At 47.8% G+C, this 16,676-nt stretch overlaps 1 pseudogene; it reads right to left on the bottom strand.

The window, feature by feature from the left end:
• Positions 1–6,390: 6,390 nt before the first annotated feature.
• Positions 6,391–6,925, bottom strand: LOC117060360 (annotated as a pseudogene).
• Between the last annotated feature and the right edge of the window lie 9,751 nt (positions 6,926–16,676).

Below are 16,676 nucleotides of genomic sequence, written 5' to 3'. Positions count from 1 at the left end.
AATAAAAACTGGCAATTATGCTATGAATGTATTTTGCCGTGTGCGTATAATAATGGATCGACACAACCGCCTACATTTTTGGGTGCTTATGGGGGGGGCGTGGTTACGAAATCTGCTTGTGGGGGTGTGTGGCTATGGGAACTGTATTGAGGAACGTTTGCCCTTCCAAAGGTTTGCCACTATTCAGCTGCTGTTAACGTGGTGGCAGTTCGGCTTTCGGTTGTGGGGAGATCAGAAAGGGAGACAATTGAGCCTCAGAGAGTATAGAGATTCTAATTTCACACCCGGATATGCAAACAAGATGCATAACATTGACTTTAGCACTGCGACAATGTCATTGTGCTGTTTCCTAGGAGTGCATTTAAATGAAGAACTATCCTTGCCACATTCTCCCCTGTTGCCAAACGCTTCCCCCCCCCTTTCTTTAACCTTGCCTCCCTGCACAGTGAAACGTAAATGTTGTTACTGATATAGAGACATCTCCTCTTTTCACATTGAGAAACTCTTTTGCAAGAAAGGCATTTAAAGGAAAAGCGTTTGTGACGGAACTTCTGTCGGCTCTCAAAGGAGGGGGAGCTAAAAAAGACCAAAAGCAAAATCCGAAATAAAATCTGACATTGGGATGCAGTTTAATTAACTGGAGTTCTTGCAGAGCGGCAAATTCCAAAAGGGAACAGGGTGATGGAAACAGGAGTGGAAAGATCAGAATCTACACAGTCTGCAAAGTTGACGGCGGTAGGGGTATCTCCCAAAGAAGCGCATGAGGTTGCTAGAAAAGAACACAAACTTCTTTTTAACACACACAGTGTGCCTGGGTTTTGAAAACAGAGAGAGGGCTTGTTCTCATAATAGGTAAAGGTAAAGGACCCCTGGACGGTTAAGTCCAGTCAAAGGCGACTATGGGGTTGGGGCGCTCATCTTGCTTTTCAGTCCGAGCGAGCCGGTGTTTGTCCACAGACAGCTTTCTGGGTCATGTGGCCAGCATGACTAAACTGCTTCTGGTGCAACGGGACACTGTGATGGAAACCAGGGCACATGAAAACAGCGTTTTCCTTCCGCAACAGTCGTACCTCTTTGTCTACTTGCACTGGCGTGCTTTCAAGCTGCTAGGTTGGCAGAAGCTGGGACTGAGCAACGGAAACTCACCCCATTGTGGGGATTCGAACCGCCAGACTTCTGATTGGCAAGCCCAAGAGGCTCAGTGGTTTAGACCACAGTGCCACCCGTGTCCCTTTTCATAATACTAGAACCCAGGGGAGTCATCCATTGAAGCCAAATGCTGGAAGCAGTAGTGTACGGTCAGTGGACTAGGGGGACTAAGAGCCGGTGTGGTGTAGTAGTTAAGAGCGGTAGGCTCGTAATCCGGTGAACCGGGTTCGTGTCTCCGCTCCTCCACATGCAGCTGCTGGGTGACCTTGGGCTAGTCACACTTCTTTGAAGTCTCTCAGCCCCACTCACCTCACAGAGTGTTTGTTGTGAGGGAGGGAGGGAAAGGAGAATGTTAGCCGCTTTGAGACTCCTTCAGGTAGTGATAAAGCGGGATATCAAATCCAAACTCTTCTTCTTCCTCTTCCGTAATTGTTCCCCTGTTGCCTCCTTCCCAAATCCCGGGAAACTTGTGCCCAGCTTAAGGAGGGAGGCTTGATGCTCCAATGGGCCCAAGAGCTCCCCCACCACCTTCCCAAAGCCTGTCTGGCATAGGAAAGGGGGCACGATGTCCACGCAGTGCCGCCTCCCCATTGCCCTTGCAAGCTAGCGCCTCTGACCCGAACTGTTCCCCTTTGAAAAATTTCACCGCATGCCACTGGTTGGAAGATTTGGGACAGGGGGAAAAAGGAAGGAAGCCTTCACACAGCTCAGAGTTAAACTATGGGATCTGCTTCCGGAAGATGCGGGGAGGAGGACAGCTTGAAAAGAGGATTAAACAAATTCATGGGGGATAAGGCTCTCCATGGCATCTCATCGCGATGGTTATAGATTAGCTCAGAGGCAGTAGACCGGAGAAGTCGAGCAGGGAAGTGCCTAGTTGGACATTCTGAGAAACAGTCTCATGATCGGGTAGGGCTGCCATATTTCAAAAAGTAAAAACCAGCATTTTTTTTAAAGGAAACCCCCAAAATTGTTCAGTGTTGTGTTTTTTTTCTTTTTCTTTTTTACAATAATGCCCAAAGAAACACGATTTTTTGATTGACTTGGGTAAGTGCCACATTTCAGAAATAACACCCCCGCACCGTCAATTCTACCTTTGAAATCCCAGACGTATGGCATCCCTAGATCAGGCCAAGAGGGTGGTAGCATAAAAATGTATTTTGCCAGCATATTATCATTGACAATGGCCAGACCAAAATGTTCCATTGGATCCATCATCCTGCCTCCCCTCGTGGCAGCCCAGGTTTGCAATTGGAGTGTGAAGTCCATGGAGTTTTTGGTATGTACGTGGCAGCGGAGTTCAGAAACAAATAGGCTGGTAAGACTGCCGGTTGAAAGAATAAAGAAGCTTAAGGTTGATTACTCCTGGCGGACAACATTGTCTTGCAAGAAGGCATGACTGGGTGACACACTGAACAAGAGCATTCTGCACTGCAGCATTTTGTTGCAGCTCAAATTGCTACAGCATAAAGTCGACTTGTGGCTAACACAGACCCTCCCAGTGTCCTTGTTTTCCAGTGGTAGTCCCGGATTTACAGAAGTCGTCCCGGTTTCTGATTTGATACTGGAATGTTCCGCTTTTCCTTAGGACGTCCCTATTTTCATCAGAGAAATGTTGGAAGGTATGCCGTTATGCAAACCACCCCCCCCCCCACCGAGCCAAGGAGATAAGTAACTATACAACCTTTAGAAGACATCTGAAGGCAGCCCTGCACAGGGAAGTTTTTTAAATGTTTAATGTTTTATTATGTTTTTATATATGTTGGAAGCCGCCCACAGTGGCTAAGCTTGTTGTTGTTGTTGTTGAATAGGATGCTGCTATTTTCATCAGAGAAATGTCGAAGGCTATGCAAACATTAGCTTAGTTTTGCATAACCTATAACTGGGGCTGGTTTGGCAGAAACCAGCTAGGGACCTAAGAATCCTGAATTTAGGCATTGGGAGCTTGCACCTTGTACTGCAAAGTTGTTCCAGGAAAAAAAGTGTGGGCCTATGCCCCATAATCAAAAGGCACACAGTCATAAAGCACACTGCTGGGTAATTTGGCCAAGTGACATGTTCTTTTTACGATGTGGTAGGAGGGTCTCCATTTCAGATAAAAACAACAGGGGTTGTATGGGCGGAATAGCTCTCTCCTCAAGATCCAAGGTTCCACCTGCTTTACGACTCCATAATACTCACCTGAATTCCCTCCACCTTTTTATTAATTCGGTTCATAATGCGCTGCTATATAACATTTCATACTCTGTGTGCATGTTTGTACTTCTGGGAGTTTTATTATGAGAGATGTGCAAGAAAAGGCAGGTCTTTGCCTCGTCTCTGTCTTTCAAAGGAAGACCTCTGAATAGAACCAGCCGAGGTTCATTTTGAAAATCTAATGTCCCCATCTTGTCTGCTCTACCATAAGAACGGCATGCCATGTTGGACAACCCCACACCTTGGGCAACAAACCATATTTGCAATCACTTAAAAAAACAACACACACACAATAACATCTGTAGCACTATCCAATGCCTGTGTTCATTGGAACTTACTCCTAGGGAAGCATGCATAGGATTGCAACTAGTTGGGCACAAATATCCTCTTCTCTTTCTCCCTTCATGGGTGATGGAAATGGCCCGAAATCCCAATGACTCTTCACCTCGTCTGCACTTTGCATCTAAAGCGGTAAAGGTAGGGACCCCTAACCGTTAGGTTGCGGGCGACTCTGGGGTTACGGCGATCATCTCGCTTTACTGGCCGAGGGAGCCGGCGTACAGCTTCCGGGTCATGTGGCCAGCATGACTAAGCTGCTTCTGGCAAACCAGAGCAACGCACGGAAATGCTGTTTACCTTCCCGCCAGAGTGGTACCTATTTATCTACTTGCACTTTGACATGCTTTCGAACTGCTAGGTTGGCACGAGCAGGGACTGAGCAACAGGAGCTCACCCCGTCGCGGGGATTTGAACTGCCAACCTTCTGATCGGTAAGCCCTAGGCTCTGTGGTTTAGACCACAGTGCCACCCGCGTTATCACCCCACTTTAAACAACCATGGCTTCCCACAAAGCGTCCTGGAAACTGTAGGATGCTGAGAGTTGTTCGGAGATTTCTGTTCCCCTCCAACAGCTACAATTCCCAGAGTTCCCCCGCAAAGAGGGATTGGTTGTTAAAACCACTCCGGGAACTGTAGCTTTGAGGGGGGAACAGGAGTCTCCTAACACCTCTCAGCAGCCTTATGAAACCACACTTCCCAAAATTCTTTGGGGGAAGCCACAACTCTTTAAAGTGCTATCATGTTGCTTCCATTGCGTGGAACGGATGTGGCCAATATCTGCGGTGTGTTTGGGACAGACCGGGACCTGAGTATGCCGCTCAAAGCCAGGTGATCATTTTCAAAATGGATGCTAACCTTTCCCTCTTATTTCCTTGTGTGTGCAGGAGGGGGTGCACACCCACCAGCCGAGGATAGCTTTGACGCCTTTGTTTGCTGAACAAAGGCCTTGAAGAATAGGACTCTCGACAGGACCAAAAGTCCTCAGGAATAACAACAACCCAGCCACCGCCACCCTTGGCGCGTGGCAGATGGTTTCGGAGACAATCCTCGAGAGCCAGGATTAAAAAGCAATTTCCAGCAACTTCAAAATGGGTCTCCATATTTGGGTCACCAAATTAACTCTTTCGAGGGGAGGACAAGAGGACTTCTGCATTGGATTCCCCTGCCCTGCAGCCTCAGTCTGTTTAAAGCAGGAGGTATAAGAAACAGAGGCTGGTTCACCAGGGCAAATGGGGCTGTGCCCCACCAATCTGAGAGAGCTCAGGGACAGCCTCTCCTCTGCTTGCCTACTTACATCCAGCCCAAAGAGCTGCTGGTCAGCTTGCTCCTCCTTGGCCTCAGTACTGGACTTGTAGAGTTTAGCAGGGAGGAGAAGAAGAAGAAGAAGAAGAAGAAGAAGAAGAAGAAGAAGAAGAAGAAGAGTTTGGATTTGATATCCCACTTTTCACTACCCGAAGGAGTCTCAAAGCGGCTAACATTCTCCTTTCCCTTCCTCCCCCACAACAAACACTCTGTGAGGTGAGTGGGGCTGAGAGACTTCAGAGAAGTGTAACTAGCCCAAGGTCACCCAGCAGCTGCATGTGGAGGAGCGGAGACGCGAACCCGGTTCACCAGATTACGAGTCTACCACTCTTAACCACTACACCACACTAGAGGAGGAGGATGGGGACAAAACTAGGATCAGTTGCCTCTGCCTGTTGTTGGCTGTGGTGCCCCCCAGGCTGTTGGGCTCTCCACCTTCTTCCCAACCAGTCCTCAATGGGTGCTAGTCACCACATCCTAGTCTGGATGGATGCAGAGAAGTGGTGGGAGGCACCAGATGGGGAACCCCCAAGGGACACCCCAGGGGAAGATGGCTCAGAGCCAGGAGATTGGTGGTGGGAGGGTGATGCAGTGGGAGAAGAGGGGGGCAGACTGGGAGGAGGAGGTGTCAGAAGCTGAAGAGGCAACAGGGTTTAGTGAGCAGGAAGAGGCTGAGGCAGAGAGCAGTCCAGACTCAGGGGCAGAAGAGGAGGCTGAAGAGGACAAGGGCCAAAAGGCAGAGGTGAGGTTGGCTGCTGAAGAATCCAGGGAGTCTGCTCCTGCTGCTGCAACCAGCTCCCCTCCACCCTGAGCTCCCAGAACCAGAAGAGGTATGAAGAGGGTGGAGCAAAGAGAGACAAGACAAAGGAGCCTGAGATAGCTTGGGAAAGAGGGAGGACCTTCAGTTCTAGCATCTACCTCCTTGGAGCAAGATCTACTGGGAAGCGTTGCTGGGATCACTAGGCCTGCACTGTTCTGGTTTCTTTGAATAAAGAGTTAATTTCACTAACACCAGTGTTTTTGAATATCTTTCTTCTGTTGTTGTTTTTTAAAGCACAGCAGCATTTAATTTAAACGGATTAAAGAGACAGTAACATTTCCTCTGTCTTCATATAAGAATAGTTGTAAAATAAAATTCTTTAAAAGGTACCGCTTCCAATGTCTTTATTTTCCATAACCTTGTGAAATTAATCGCACGAAGCTACAAAATTAGCAAATGCTTTGAAATCTGTATACAAAATGTAAATGACCTCTACTTTTAAACTCAGGGTTTTTTTGTGCGCAACTTATAAACTTTTAAAAGTGGCACCCAAAATAGCCATACGCCATTCTAAAAAAAAGGGAAACTGTTCCTTTAATACCATACCCTCCCGCTTCTCCCAACACTCAGATCCCAATACACAACTAGTCGTTGTGTTCACAGACATTTCCAAGGTGAGATTTCATGTTCTGATCCTGTAACTTCTGGTTGTCAGAATACCCATGTTGATTTCCTTTGTTGAAAGAATCTGGTCCTCCTGAAATTGGGAGCATCCCTTCCAATGTTCATCATGTGCATTTTAGCTTCTGGTGGCCTCGCTATCTTCATCTCCGTTGAAGATTGCTGCTACAAAAAGTGTTTTTGGAGCTAGGCTTGGAGTAGGCTCTTCAAGTTCATTTGCTCCGAGCTTGATGGATATTGCAGGCAGTTGGTTCCTTCGAAACCTGTGTGCCAATGGCAAAACAGAACTCGGACATTTTGGCAGGAGCAGGCTTTGCGTCGAGGTCGTCAGTTCCTTCATCAGCTGCCGGCTTCTCCACACTGTGGCTCAAACTTTCCCCTCCATTACTGGAAGAAACATTCTTAGTTTTCACAGGTTTTTCTGCCTCCTTCTTCGGGTCTTCCGTCAAGAAGCGGCCGCTTCAGCTTCATTTCGCCTCCTTTGCCGTTCCGCCACATTGCCTCCAATGTTTTTTATTTCTGACCTTCACCCGATTCCGGCTCCTGACATCATACTTTCAGCTTTGTTGGCTCAGCTGTGAATTGAGCTTTGGGGCTACTACTATGTAGGCCAGGGGTTCCCAAACTAAGACCCGGGGGCCGGATGTGGCCCAATCACCTTCTCAATCCAGCCCGCGAACAGTCCGGGAATCAGCATGTTTTCACATGAGTAGAATGTGTCCCTTTATTTAAAATGCATCTCTGGGTTATTTGTGGGGCATAGGAATTAGTTCATTCCCCCCCCATATAGTCCAGCCCCCCCACAAGGTCTGAGGGACAGTGGACTGGCCCCCTGCTGAAAAAGTTTGCTGACCCCTGATGTAGGCTTTCATTATGTCACACTGATTTGCAGTGCCCTTCTATTGGTGGGCTAGGGGTGTTGTCAAGGCTGTTCTGAGTCCAGGTCTGTCCACACCCCATTTTTAACCTTTGGGGAAACCCACAGCTTTGTGTCCGTCTCAAGTTGATGTACCTATATACCCGAGTATAAGCCAACCCAAATATAAACCAAGGCACCTAATTTTCCTACAAAAACCTGGGAAAGCTTATTGACTCGAGTATAAGCCGGTTCACCTTTGCCGCTGTGGAGGAGGAGGAGGAACGAGCAGCCCGAAAGCAAACCCTTTGGGCTGCTCCTTCCTGTTCCTCCTTTGCCAAGTTTGTATTTATGCGAGCAGTTCAGGAATGGAACAAGCTGCCTGGGGAGAGTAAAGAACCGCTGTTCTTGTACGCTTCTTAAGGAATGGTTGACTGGGGAGAGCGGGTGGCGGCACGAGCGGAGAGAAAGGGCTTCTTTCTCGCCGCCCCCCACCGCCCGCCTCACTCAAGTATAAGCCGAGGGTAACTTTTTCAGCACAAAAAATGTGCTGAAAAACTAGGCTTATACTCAAGTATATACAGTAAGCATTTCCTTCTGGGGAATAGTCATGTGTCACATGACAACAGGGCCAGGGGCAAAGGTAGGTGGAGCAACACATCTATATTTTTATATTTTTATTGCAGGCTGGTTTCTATAAAAACACACACACACCCTCCAGCCAGCCATGTAGCCTCTCCAGCCAGGTGAAAACACCCAAGCTGGGTATAAAGTGTGGCTGGTGATCTGGGGAAGGTGTTCAGCATGGGGAGAACCCTGAAGGTCAGGAACAGGCTGGGGGAGGCACATTTGGCGACACCCACAAGGGCTGAGGTTCCTGGTTTCCAGTTTGTGGCTGGACCCACTGCCATCTTCACTGGCCCAGAAGCAAAATTTGTACCCAAGTAGAAATGGGTGAGAAATTCGATTCAACTTGCATTTAATGGCAGGTCTAACCTAAGAGGAAACGCCAGAAAAAAACAGAGAAAAAAAACAGAGAAAAATACAGCAAAACTTCTTCTAAGACGCTATATCCTCTTAGGAATCAAAGAAACAGACACCATTTTTATTTTTCACACACTTCTACCATAAAAAAACAAGCTGAAGAAGGCATCCATGCCGAAACGGGGCCCTGTCCTGGTCTCCCTGGTTTACACCTGACACGCATTGGAGAAGCCCTGACATCCATCTCTAAAAGACTTTAAGGAAAATTTTCATATGAAACTATTTGTTGTTTAAGACTGTAATTCTTTACAGAATTGATAATACGTTTGGAATTACTTATGAGTAAACGTATGTTTTTGTGTTAAAACTTTTGGCCAGAGTTCTTATTTGGATTCATTACAAGGTCTAACCTAAGCGGCACTTTCTGAAACAACACGCCGACCGAAACGCAGCCCTCATTCTAGATCTGCTCTTCCTGAGTTTTCCAGTGCAGTTCTCCTGTCTGCTAACGTGCACAAAAATGCACGCGCGAGGGCAAAGTGCGTGTATAAAAATACCTCTGTGGATGAAAATAACATGCAAAAAGGCAATGATTGGGGGAAATGGCTTGCAAAAAATGTGCAAAATTGCATATAAGCATTTGCATGTGAGGAGAGATTCACACTAAAGTCCTGATGAATTTTCATGAGGACAGGGTGGTGTGTGTGTGTGTGTGTGTGTGTTTTTAGCAAAAAGCAAAAATATATGAAAAGACGGAGAACAGAACTCGAGGCTGGAAAAATGAGAAACCGAGAGACACCAAACCTGATAGATTTGCCCCCCCCCCCCGCAACTATCAAGCAGTTCCCCCTTAATCAGACCCAGAAACAGACATATCTCATAACAGGAGAAAGGACATACATTTTAAAAATGCCCGTGCTGATTCCACCCCCCCCCCCCAATGTTGAAAACAAATTGTGTATGAGATGATTATGGAACGAAGGAGGCTGTTAAAGCAAAATGACAGAGTAGCTTCAATCTGGATGAAAGCTGAAAGAGCTGGTAATTTGCCATTGATTTCCAAGGCACATCCGCCTAATGACTTTTTTTTTTTTTGCATTAAAAGCAACACATCTGCTGGGTGCTGCCCGACCCCCACATCTGCTATTTGTTGAAACAAAATCATGTCCTCATCATACATTCGCCCCGCATTCTCCCAACATCTGCATGGATGTGTGTGCCCCTCCCTACCTTTGTCAGGGTCATTCTTTTCCCAGCATCAGTTGGTTTGTGTGTTGCAGGAGATGGGATTTGGGGCTGGTAGCTTATTTTCGTAGTTTGATTTTATCTCCAGCGGATGGGGGAGATGACTCCAGTGGGAAGCCTTAGAGCGAACAAGCAACCTCTGAAACTCCACTTCAACCACACCAACACACCACAAAGACGTAACTGGCTGTATCAAAATAATATTCATGCAATATATTTCTCTCTGTATCAAGAGTTCTTCACAGACATAGTCTACATGTGGAGATCAACAAAGTTCAGCAAAGTAACGTAATAGCAAAATGAATAAAAGTCCCAATGAACGATATCGATCACAAAGTCCCAGATACGAACTTATCCACATATGTCTCTGTGTTTGTGTGGTCCAAACAAAAGCTTGCACAATTCACAAGAAGAGCTTGCACAGTTCACAGACAAGGTTTTCCGGAATAGTAACCCTGTTTCGCCCTCCTGGGCTTCATCAGAGGTGCATGCTTCTAAATAATACAAATACAATATGGTAATACAACATCTGTGCACACAAAATCTAAATAATACAAATATAGACAATTGTAGTAGTAGTATACATACCATATAATGTGTATCAAAATATATGTGACTCTCGTGACATAGTGGTTTCTTGCATAAAGTAACAATAGTAAACTCAGGTTATATAGCTAGATACAATAATCGTTTTTGTACAGGTGATGGCAATCTACAGTTTCAAAGTTGCTTTCTTAAAGTGATCCACACTGCGCAAATAATGTAAAACAAACTTCAACCAGCAGCTGTGGCTAGGGCTACTATAGGAGGCCAGAGTATGTCAGGTGTCCTCCATGAGCATGGGTAGGCAAACTAAGGCCTAGGGGCTGGATCTGACCCAATCGCCTTCTGAATCCGGCCCCTGGACGGTCCAGGAATCAGCATGTTTTTTACATGAGTAGAATGTGTCCTTTTATTTAAAATGCATCTCTGAGTTATTTGTGGGGCCTGCCTGGTGCTTTTACATCAGTAGAATGTGTGCTTTTATTTAAAATGCACCTCTGGGTTATTTGTGGGGCATAGGAATTCATTCATCTCCCCCCCCCCCAAAAAAAATAAAGTCCGGCCCCCCACAAGGTCTGAGGGACAGTGGACCGGCCCCCCTGCTGAAAAAGTTTGCTGACCCCTGTCCTAGAGCCTTCTAATGCTTGGAAGCAACTCAGATCTTTTGAGTCGGGCATCCTTGGAAGAGAAATGGCAATGTGGGTAGAAAGAACTTTTGCTGAGCCTTTTGCGCTTGAAATTCATTGTACAATGAAAGTGCCTGGAGGAAATTAGAAGTTTATAGCCTTTCACCAGCGATGGGGGGAAAAGGAGTCCGGCCATTGGTCTACCTAGCAAAGTATTGCTTGCAATTTGTAGCAGCTCTCTAGGGTTTATGGCATGGGATACTTCTCAATGCTACCTGGAGATGCCGGGGATTGAGCCTGGGACCAGACAGATGCTTCAGCACTGAGCTATGAGCCTTCTCTTGCTCTCTCTTCCCCCTTAAAGCTGCATGCATAAGTTTGTGGCAGCTGAAGTTGGCATGAGGGCATCAGACGTAATCCATTAACTGATCCCGAGCTGACAGGTGGTGCAAAACCCAAGTGCATTGAAAAACATATATAATCTTTTTTTCCAGCAGGTGTCTTTTTGTCAAGATTCCTTCCTGTGTACAAAAACAAATTGGAACAAAAATGCAAATGAGCCGGTTATTTTTGTCAGTGACTGAAAGGCTGCTATCTTCTCAGACATTTGCGTTCTGCGTGATCATGATTATCACTGACGACGGCGGCTTTGCAAATAGGCTTTAAAAACAAAACAAAACAAAAAAACCTCTCCCCCTTTCCCTCCCTCCAACACCTCTTCATTTCCCATTCAGCATAATGGATTGTTCTGGGTACTTTGGCCATCTTCTATTTTATTTGTTGAATTCTTATTGAGAAAACCTGTAACGGAGAAAATTTGTAATAGAGAAAAATGGTAATAGAACAGCACAGTTCTTGCTTTTCAAAACAACCATCAGAGAAAATCTGGGTCAATTGCAATATGATCACATACTTTGAACAGGCCAGCAGCAAGGAACCTCGAAGCCCAAGGCTGAATGTGGCCCTCAAAGCCCCCCTATCTGGCCCTCTGAAATCTTCCCAGACCACACCCCTTGGGGGCCTCTTCTCTGAGCTAAAGTGTTAAACGTAATCTGGAACATGAACTTTGATAGTGCCTCTTGCTTGTCTGGTTGGAGGTTACAGAGGGCTGCATGTAGAAAGTAGAATAATAGAGTCATGGAGTGGGAGGGGAGACCCCTGAGGGTCATCTAGTCCAACCCCCTGCAATGCAGGAATCTCAACTAAAGCATCCCTGACAGATGGCCAACCAACCTCTGCTTTGAAGCCTCCAAGGAAGGAGAGCCCACCACCTCCCAAGGGAGACCGTTCCACTGGGAGGCAACACTACGAAGTAGCCAATCGTACAAAGGTTACATCAGCTGCCCCGCCCACTTTTGCCTCTGGCCCCGCCCACCAGTTTCATGTGACCCACGGGAGGTTACCCAGAGGGAAAAAGAAGACATTAGGGTGACAAAGGCCCCTCTCCCCTGGAACAGATGATATAGGGTGAGGGGCAATTGGTCAAGGAGGCAAAGGATGGGTTCGAAAGAAGATCCGACAAATTCATGGGGCAGAAGGCTGTTATTGGCAGCTACTAACCCTGATATGATTTTCATACCCTCCAACATTTCTCTGATGAAAATAGCGACATTCTAAACAGCAACAACAACAACACCTTGCCCATCTGGCTGGGTTTCCCCAGCCACTCTGGGCGGATTCCAACATATATGAAAACATAATAAAACATTAAAAATTAAAAACATGGCTCAGTGGTTGGATAACTCCATACAACATTTATCCAATGAAAATAAGAATGTCCTAAGGAAAAGTGGGACATTCCGGGATGAAATCAGAAACCAGGACAGCTTTGGTATATCTGGGACTATCCCTGGAAAATAGTCGGAGGTAGGAAATGCTTCTGAATTCCAGTTGCTGGAAACCACAAGAGCAGTGCTGTCAAGTATCCCGTTTTCCCTGTGATTTTCCCTTATTTCAAGCAGTTTCCCGCTGCTCTCCCTTATTTTTTATTTCCCTTAAATTTCCCGTTTTTAATGGAAGCAGTTCCTCCCCTGCTGGCCAGGGACTGGGTGGGAAGACCTTGCCTACTTGGAGAGAAAAGCCTCAGCCCGCAAAGCAAGGTGGAGCCGTTTCCCGTGCTTACAGGGGGGTGTATTCCTCCCCCTGCATCAGCCCCTATCCGTTGCCACCGAGCCCCTCAGCCGGCCAATAGGGTTAGCTGGCGGGCGGAGCCTGGCTGCCTTTGAGCAGCTGCTGCTTCCTGTCCTGTTTTGATGGGATCAGACAAGAAGACGATGGGGCTCCATTGCGTGGAGCACATGGCTGCCCTCCTCTTTGCTCCACTCCAAGCCTGAGCCCACTTGGAGTTTACATTGCTGCTCCGCCCACTTTTGCTTCTGGCTCCGCCCACCACTGACATGTGACTGTCCCCGGGATAGGTGAGACTGCTGATCCCTTATTTTCAAATCCGAAACTTGACAGCTATGCACAAGAGTGGAGAGTGCCACTCAAATCCTGCTTGTGGGCATCCCATAGACATCTGGCTGCTCGCAGCAATAGGAGCTTTGGGGAGTGGGTGGTGGTGTTTCTTTATATACTTCCAGGGAGGCTGATATTGATTTGGCTCCTGCGACTGACTTAACCCAGAAAGCATGCATGCAGAAATATTAGGCCCATTCATGACCGGCGGGAGGTCTCTCAATGCCACCCTTGGGATGTTTATAACGGCACCCGCATTTATGAATAAAATATGACCGAGGCATTTGAATGCCTGGATGCTGTGCTGTTTTGAAAAGAGAGGCTTGCTGGGAGGGGACGGGACAGCAGCCTCATGGTCCTCAAACACACACACACACACACACCGCCCCTGGCCAATCAATGGGTCCTGCTCAGCACACATTCTTGGTGTGACTTTTCTGTTCCTCTGCTCATCTGGCAAGTCTGCTTTTGTTTGCTTGCACATTATTAAAACATTGAGCTGGAAGCCCTGGTCAGAAAGAGTCAGTAGGCACCAGCAGTTTAAAAGGGCGCTCACTGCAGCTCGGATCTGAGAAGGTATTCTGGTCAAACCTTTGCTCTCATGACCAGTGGTTAAATTGCTCCCTGCCCCCATGCCCAGGGCTGTGGTGTAGTGGTTAGAGCAGAGGAGTTGTTGGTGAGAAACTTGTGGCCCACAAAGTGTCATTTCACTCCATCTTCCATCATCCCCTGCCAGATAGGACAATAGTTGGGAGGACCATTTATTTAATCGTTTTACAGCTCATCCTTCCTTCTTCAGCAAACACGTGACATCAATAATAAAAAGTGTTCTAGAAACACTTTAAAATATTAGACACATATACATACATACAGAGTACACACACACACACATACACTCTGTCCTAATCAGTGGTCTAAATCACAGGTTCAATGTAGCTTTGTGGTAGGAGGTAAAACAGCACCAGGTACTAATCAAGTGCAAAACAAACATATCAGTTCAACTGCCTGTCATGCTATGATACTTCAAATTACCGGTAAATGACAATCAGGCCAAAAATAAAAGGGTTTATTCTAAGGTTTTCCTTATATTTTATAGTAAAATATCTAAATATCTTTTCATATATAAAATATTCAAACCATTTTTAAAAACTGAAGAGCAGACCATGAATTAACAAGTTCTATAAATAAATAGGTCAAACCCACAAACCATTTTAAAAACCCAATAAAATAATATCTTGCTTATTCCTCTAAGGTGCATTAAAATTGAACCTTTTCTTTCCCACACAAACCTCTCCTCAATGAGGCCCTTCGCCTTGCCAAGCCTTCCTTCGCTGTCTCACTTAAACCTTAAGTCCCTCCTACGTTCGGAGACCCGAAGTTGACCCCCATCTCCTTCTTCCCCATTCATCCTGCAGTGTCCTCGTCTCACCCCGCCCCCATCACTTTTATTGGCTTCCTTCTCCGTTCATCAGGTCACAGTCCCGCCCTCTAATTAGTCAATTATCGGAATTCTGGTCCCTGTGGAAGACCGCTTCTCGATAGAGCCGCCTTTACGGTCGGAGATTGACCTTCCAATTCGTCAACTTGGCTGTCTATCTTCGCTTAGTGACCAATTGCCAGCCTCCCTCACCCTGCCGGTATTACGCTTTCTAAAGTCTTCGAGCACATTTTAAAAATTCTTCACTCATTAACTCGGAGACGAGAGAGCGACAGATTCGAAGCGTGTTCGTTCTTTGTGCGTGTTTAAAATTAAAAACAAAAACGAAACATGATTTCGAGCCCTACAAGAGCCGCGCTACCTAATTGGCTAGTGCCTTTTAAATCGCGGCGGTGCCAGCCAATCAGATCGATTGCTACCCGCCCCTTTTCCACCGGCTGAATATGTAGGTGAAGGTTGCGTGAGGTGAGAGAGTCTCGCGGGGTCTCATCGGCAAAAAAATAATAAAAAGGCGGGACCAGGGGCGGGGCAGAATCCTACAGGAGCGTTTGATTGGCCGGTGGGTGGTGCCTACTACCCCACCCACCAACCCACCCTCTTTGATCTCTTCAGAGGAGCGAGAGAGGAGTCGAATCCCAAGTCCCGCTTGTGGGCTGGGCGCTGCTCTGCTATTGGCCGCCGCGGCCTTCGAGGGGATGGGTCCCATTGGTTGGGGAGGAAGAGACGACGGGACGGAGAGGATGAGCGCGAGCGTGTTTCTGTGTATGAGAGTGTGCGAGTGAGTGAGAGAGAAAAAGAGAGAGAGGGAGGCGCGCGCGCACACACACACACACGGCCCCCGCCCGGCTATGGGAAGGCGGGTGAGAAAAAAAGAGTAAAGCGAAAGCAGGCCGGGGGTGCGCGCATGCGCGCCTCCGTCGCCGCCGCTCTTTCGCTCTGCGCTCCGCTCTGGGGCTCCCGTGAGGAGAAGGCGGAGGAGGTGGCGGCGGCGGCAAGGAGTCGCGGCCGGTCCGGCGGCCTGAGGGGACGACGGAGGAAGACGAGGAGGCGGCCACGGCTGCCGGAGGAGGAGGAGGAGGAAGAGGAGTGGGGGGGCGCCGTCGTCGTCGTCGACGTGGAGCGGCGCTGTGGGGCCTGAGTGACCCCCCCACCCGACCTCTCCCCTCATCCCTCCCGCCCCCCATCGGAAGAGACCCCGCCGAGGCGCCCCACACGCGACTCCCTCCCCCGGCCGTCGCCCGCCCCCCATCCCTCCTCATCTCTATCCCGCCTGTGGCTTCTCCACATTGCGGGGCGGGGGGGCCCTGTAGCTGCCGCCGCCGCCAACCCTGTACCTCCCCACCCCGCCCCGGTCCCTCAGCTTGCCTCGCCTTTCCCCCCCCCCCCCGTCCTCCCTCCCTATCTGTCTCTCTCTTCACCCCCCGCCCGCTCTGGGTCAGGCTGTCAAGGCAAGGGCGCCCACCTCAGACCCACCCAGGGAAGCAGTGGGGGTTGAGGAGTGGGTGGGAAGCGAACTGAAGCTGGCTGACTTGGCTCGCTAGCGTTGCTGCCTGCTGTCCCCCTTCACCGCCACCTTCCGCGTTCCCTTATTTTATCTCTTTTTCTATCACCTTCCATAGCCTCTCTCTCGTTTCTTGGCACCTGCCACATTCTCTCTCTTCATTCGACCTCCCTTATTCTCTCTTCTCGCTCTCTACCACATTCTCTTTCTCCCTCACTCCCAGCTTTTGCAGTCCTTACTCCTGCATCTTTTAATTATCTATTTGATAAATAAGTTTCACCCCCCCACACACACCTTTCAGTTCAGTTCCTCCTTTAGCTTTTCCTGTCAACACCCATTGGCATTTTTCTCTCTTCCAGAAACTCTTGTACATTAGTTGCTCCGTCTCTCCCTCTGTTTCTCTCATCATCCTTCATCTCAGCTTCCATAATCTTTTTAATTTAAGGGGGGGCGGGAGAACCCTTCACTTTGACACATTCACTCTTTATTTTGCTTCTTATTTCTTAACTTTTTATCGATCTACCCACAGTGTTTTCCTTTTTGTAAAATAAAAATATTCACATCCTTAAGCACTTTCCCCACTTTTTTAGGGCTCTCTC

The sequence above is a fragment of the Lacerta agilis genome, chromosome 15 (assembly GCF_009819535.1).
Source record: "Lacerta agilis isolate rLacAgi1 chromosome 15, rLacAgi1.pri, whole genome shotgun sequence".
In the NCBI taxonomy this organism is placed as follows: domain Eukaryota; kingdom Metazoa; phylum Chordata; class Lepidosauria; order Squamata; family Lacertidae; genus Lacerta; species Lacerta agilis.
This window is presented reverse-complemented; position numbering and strand designations above follow the sequence as displayed.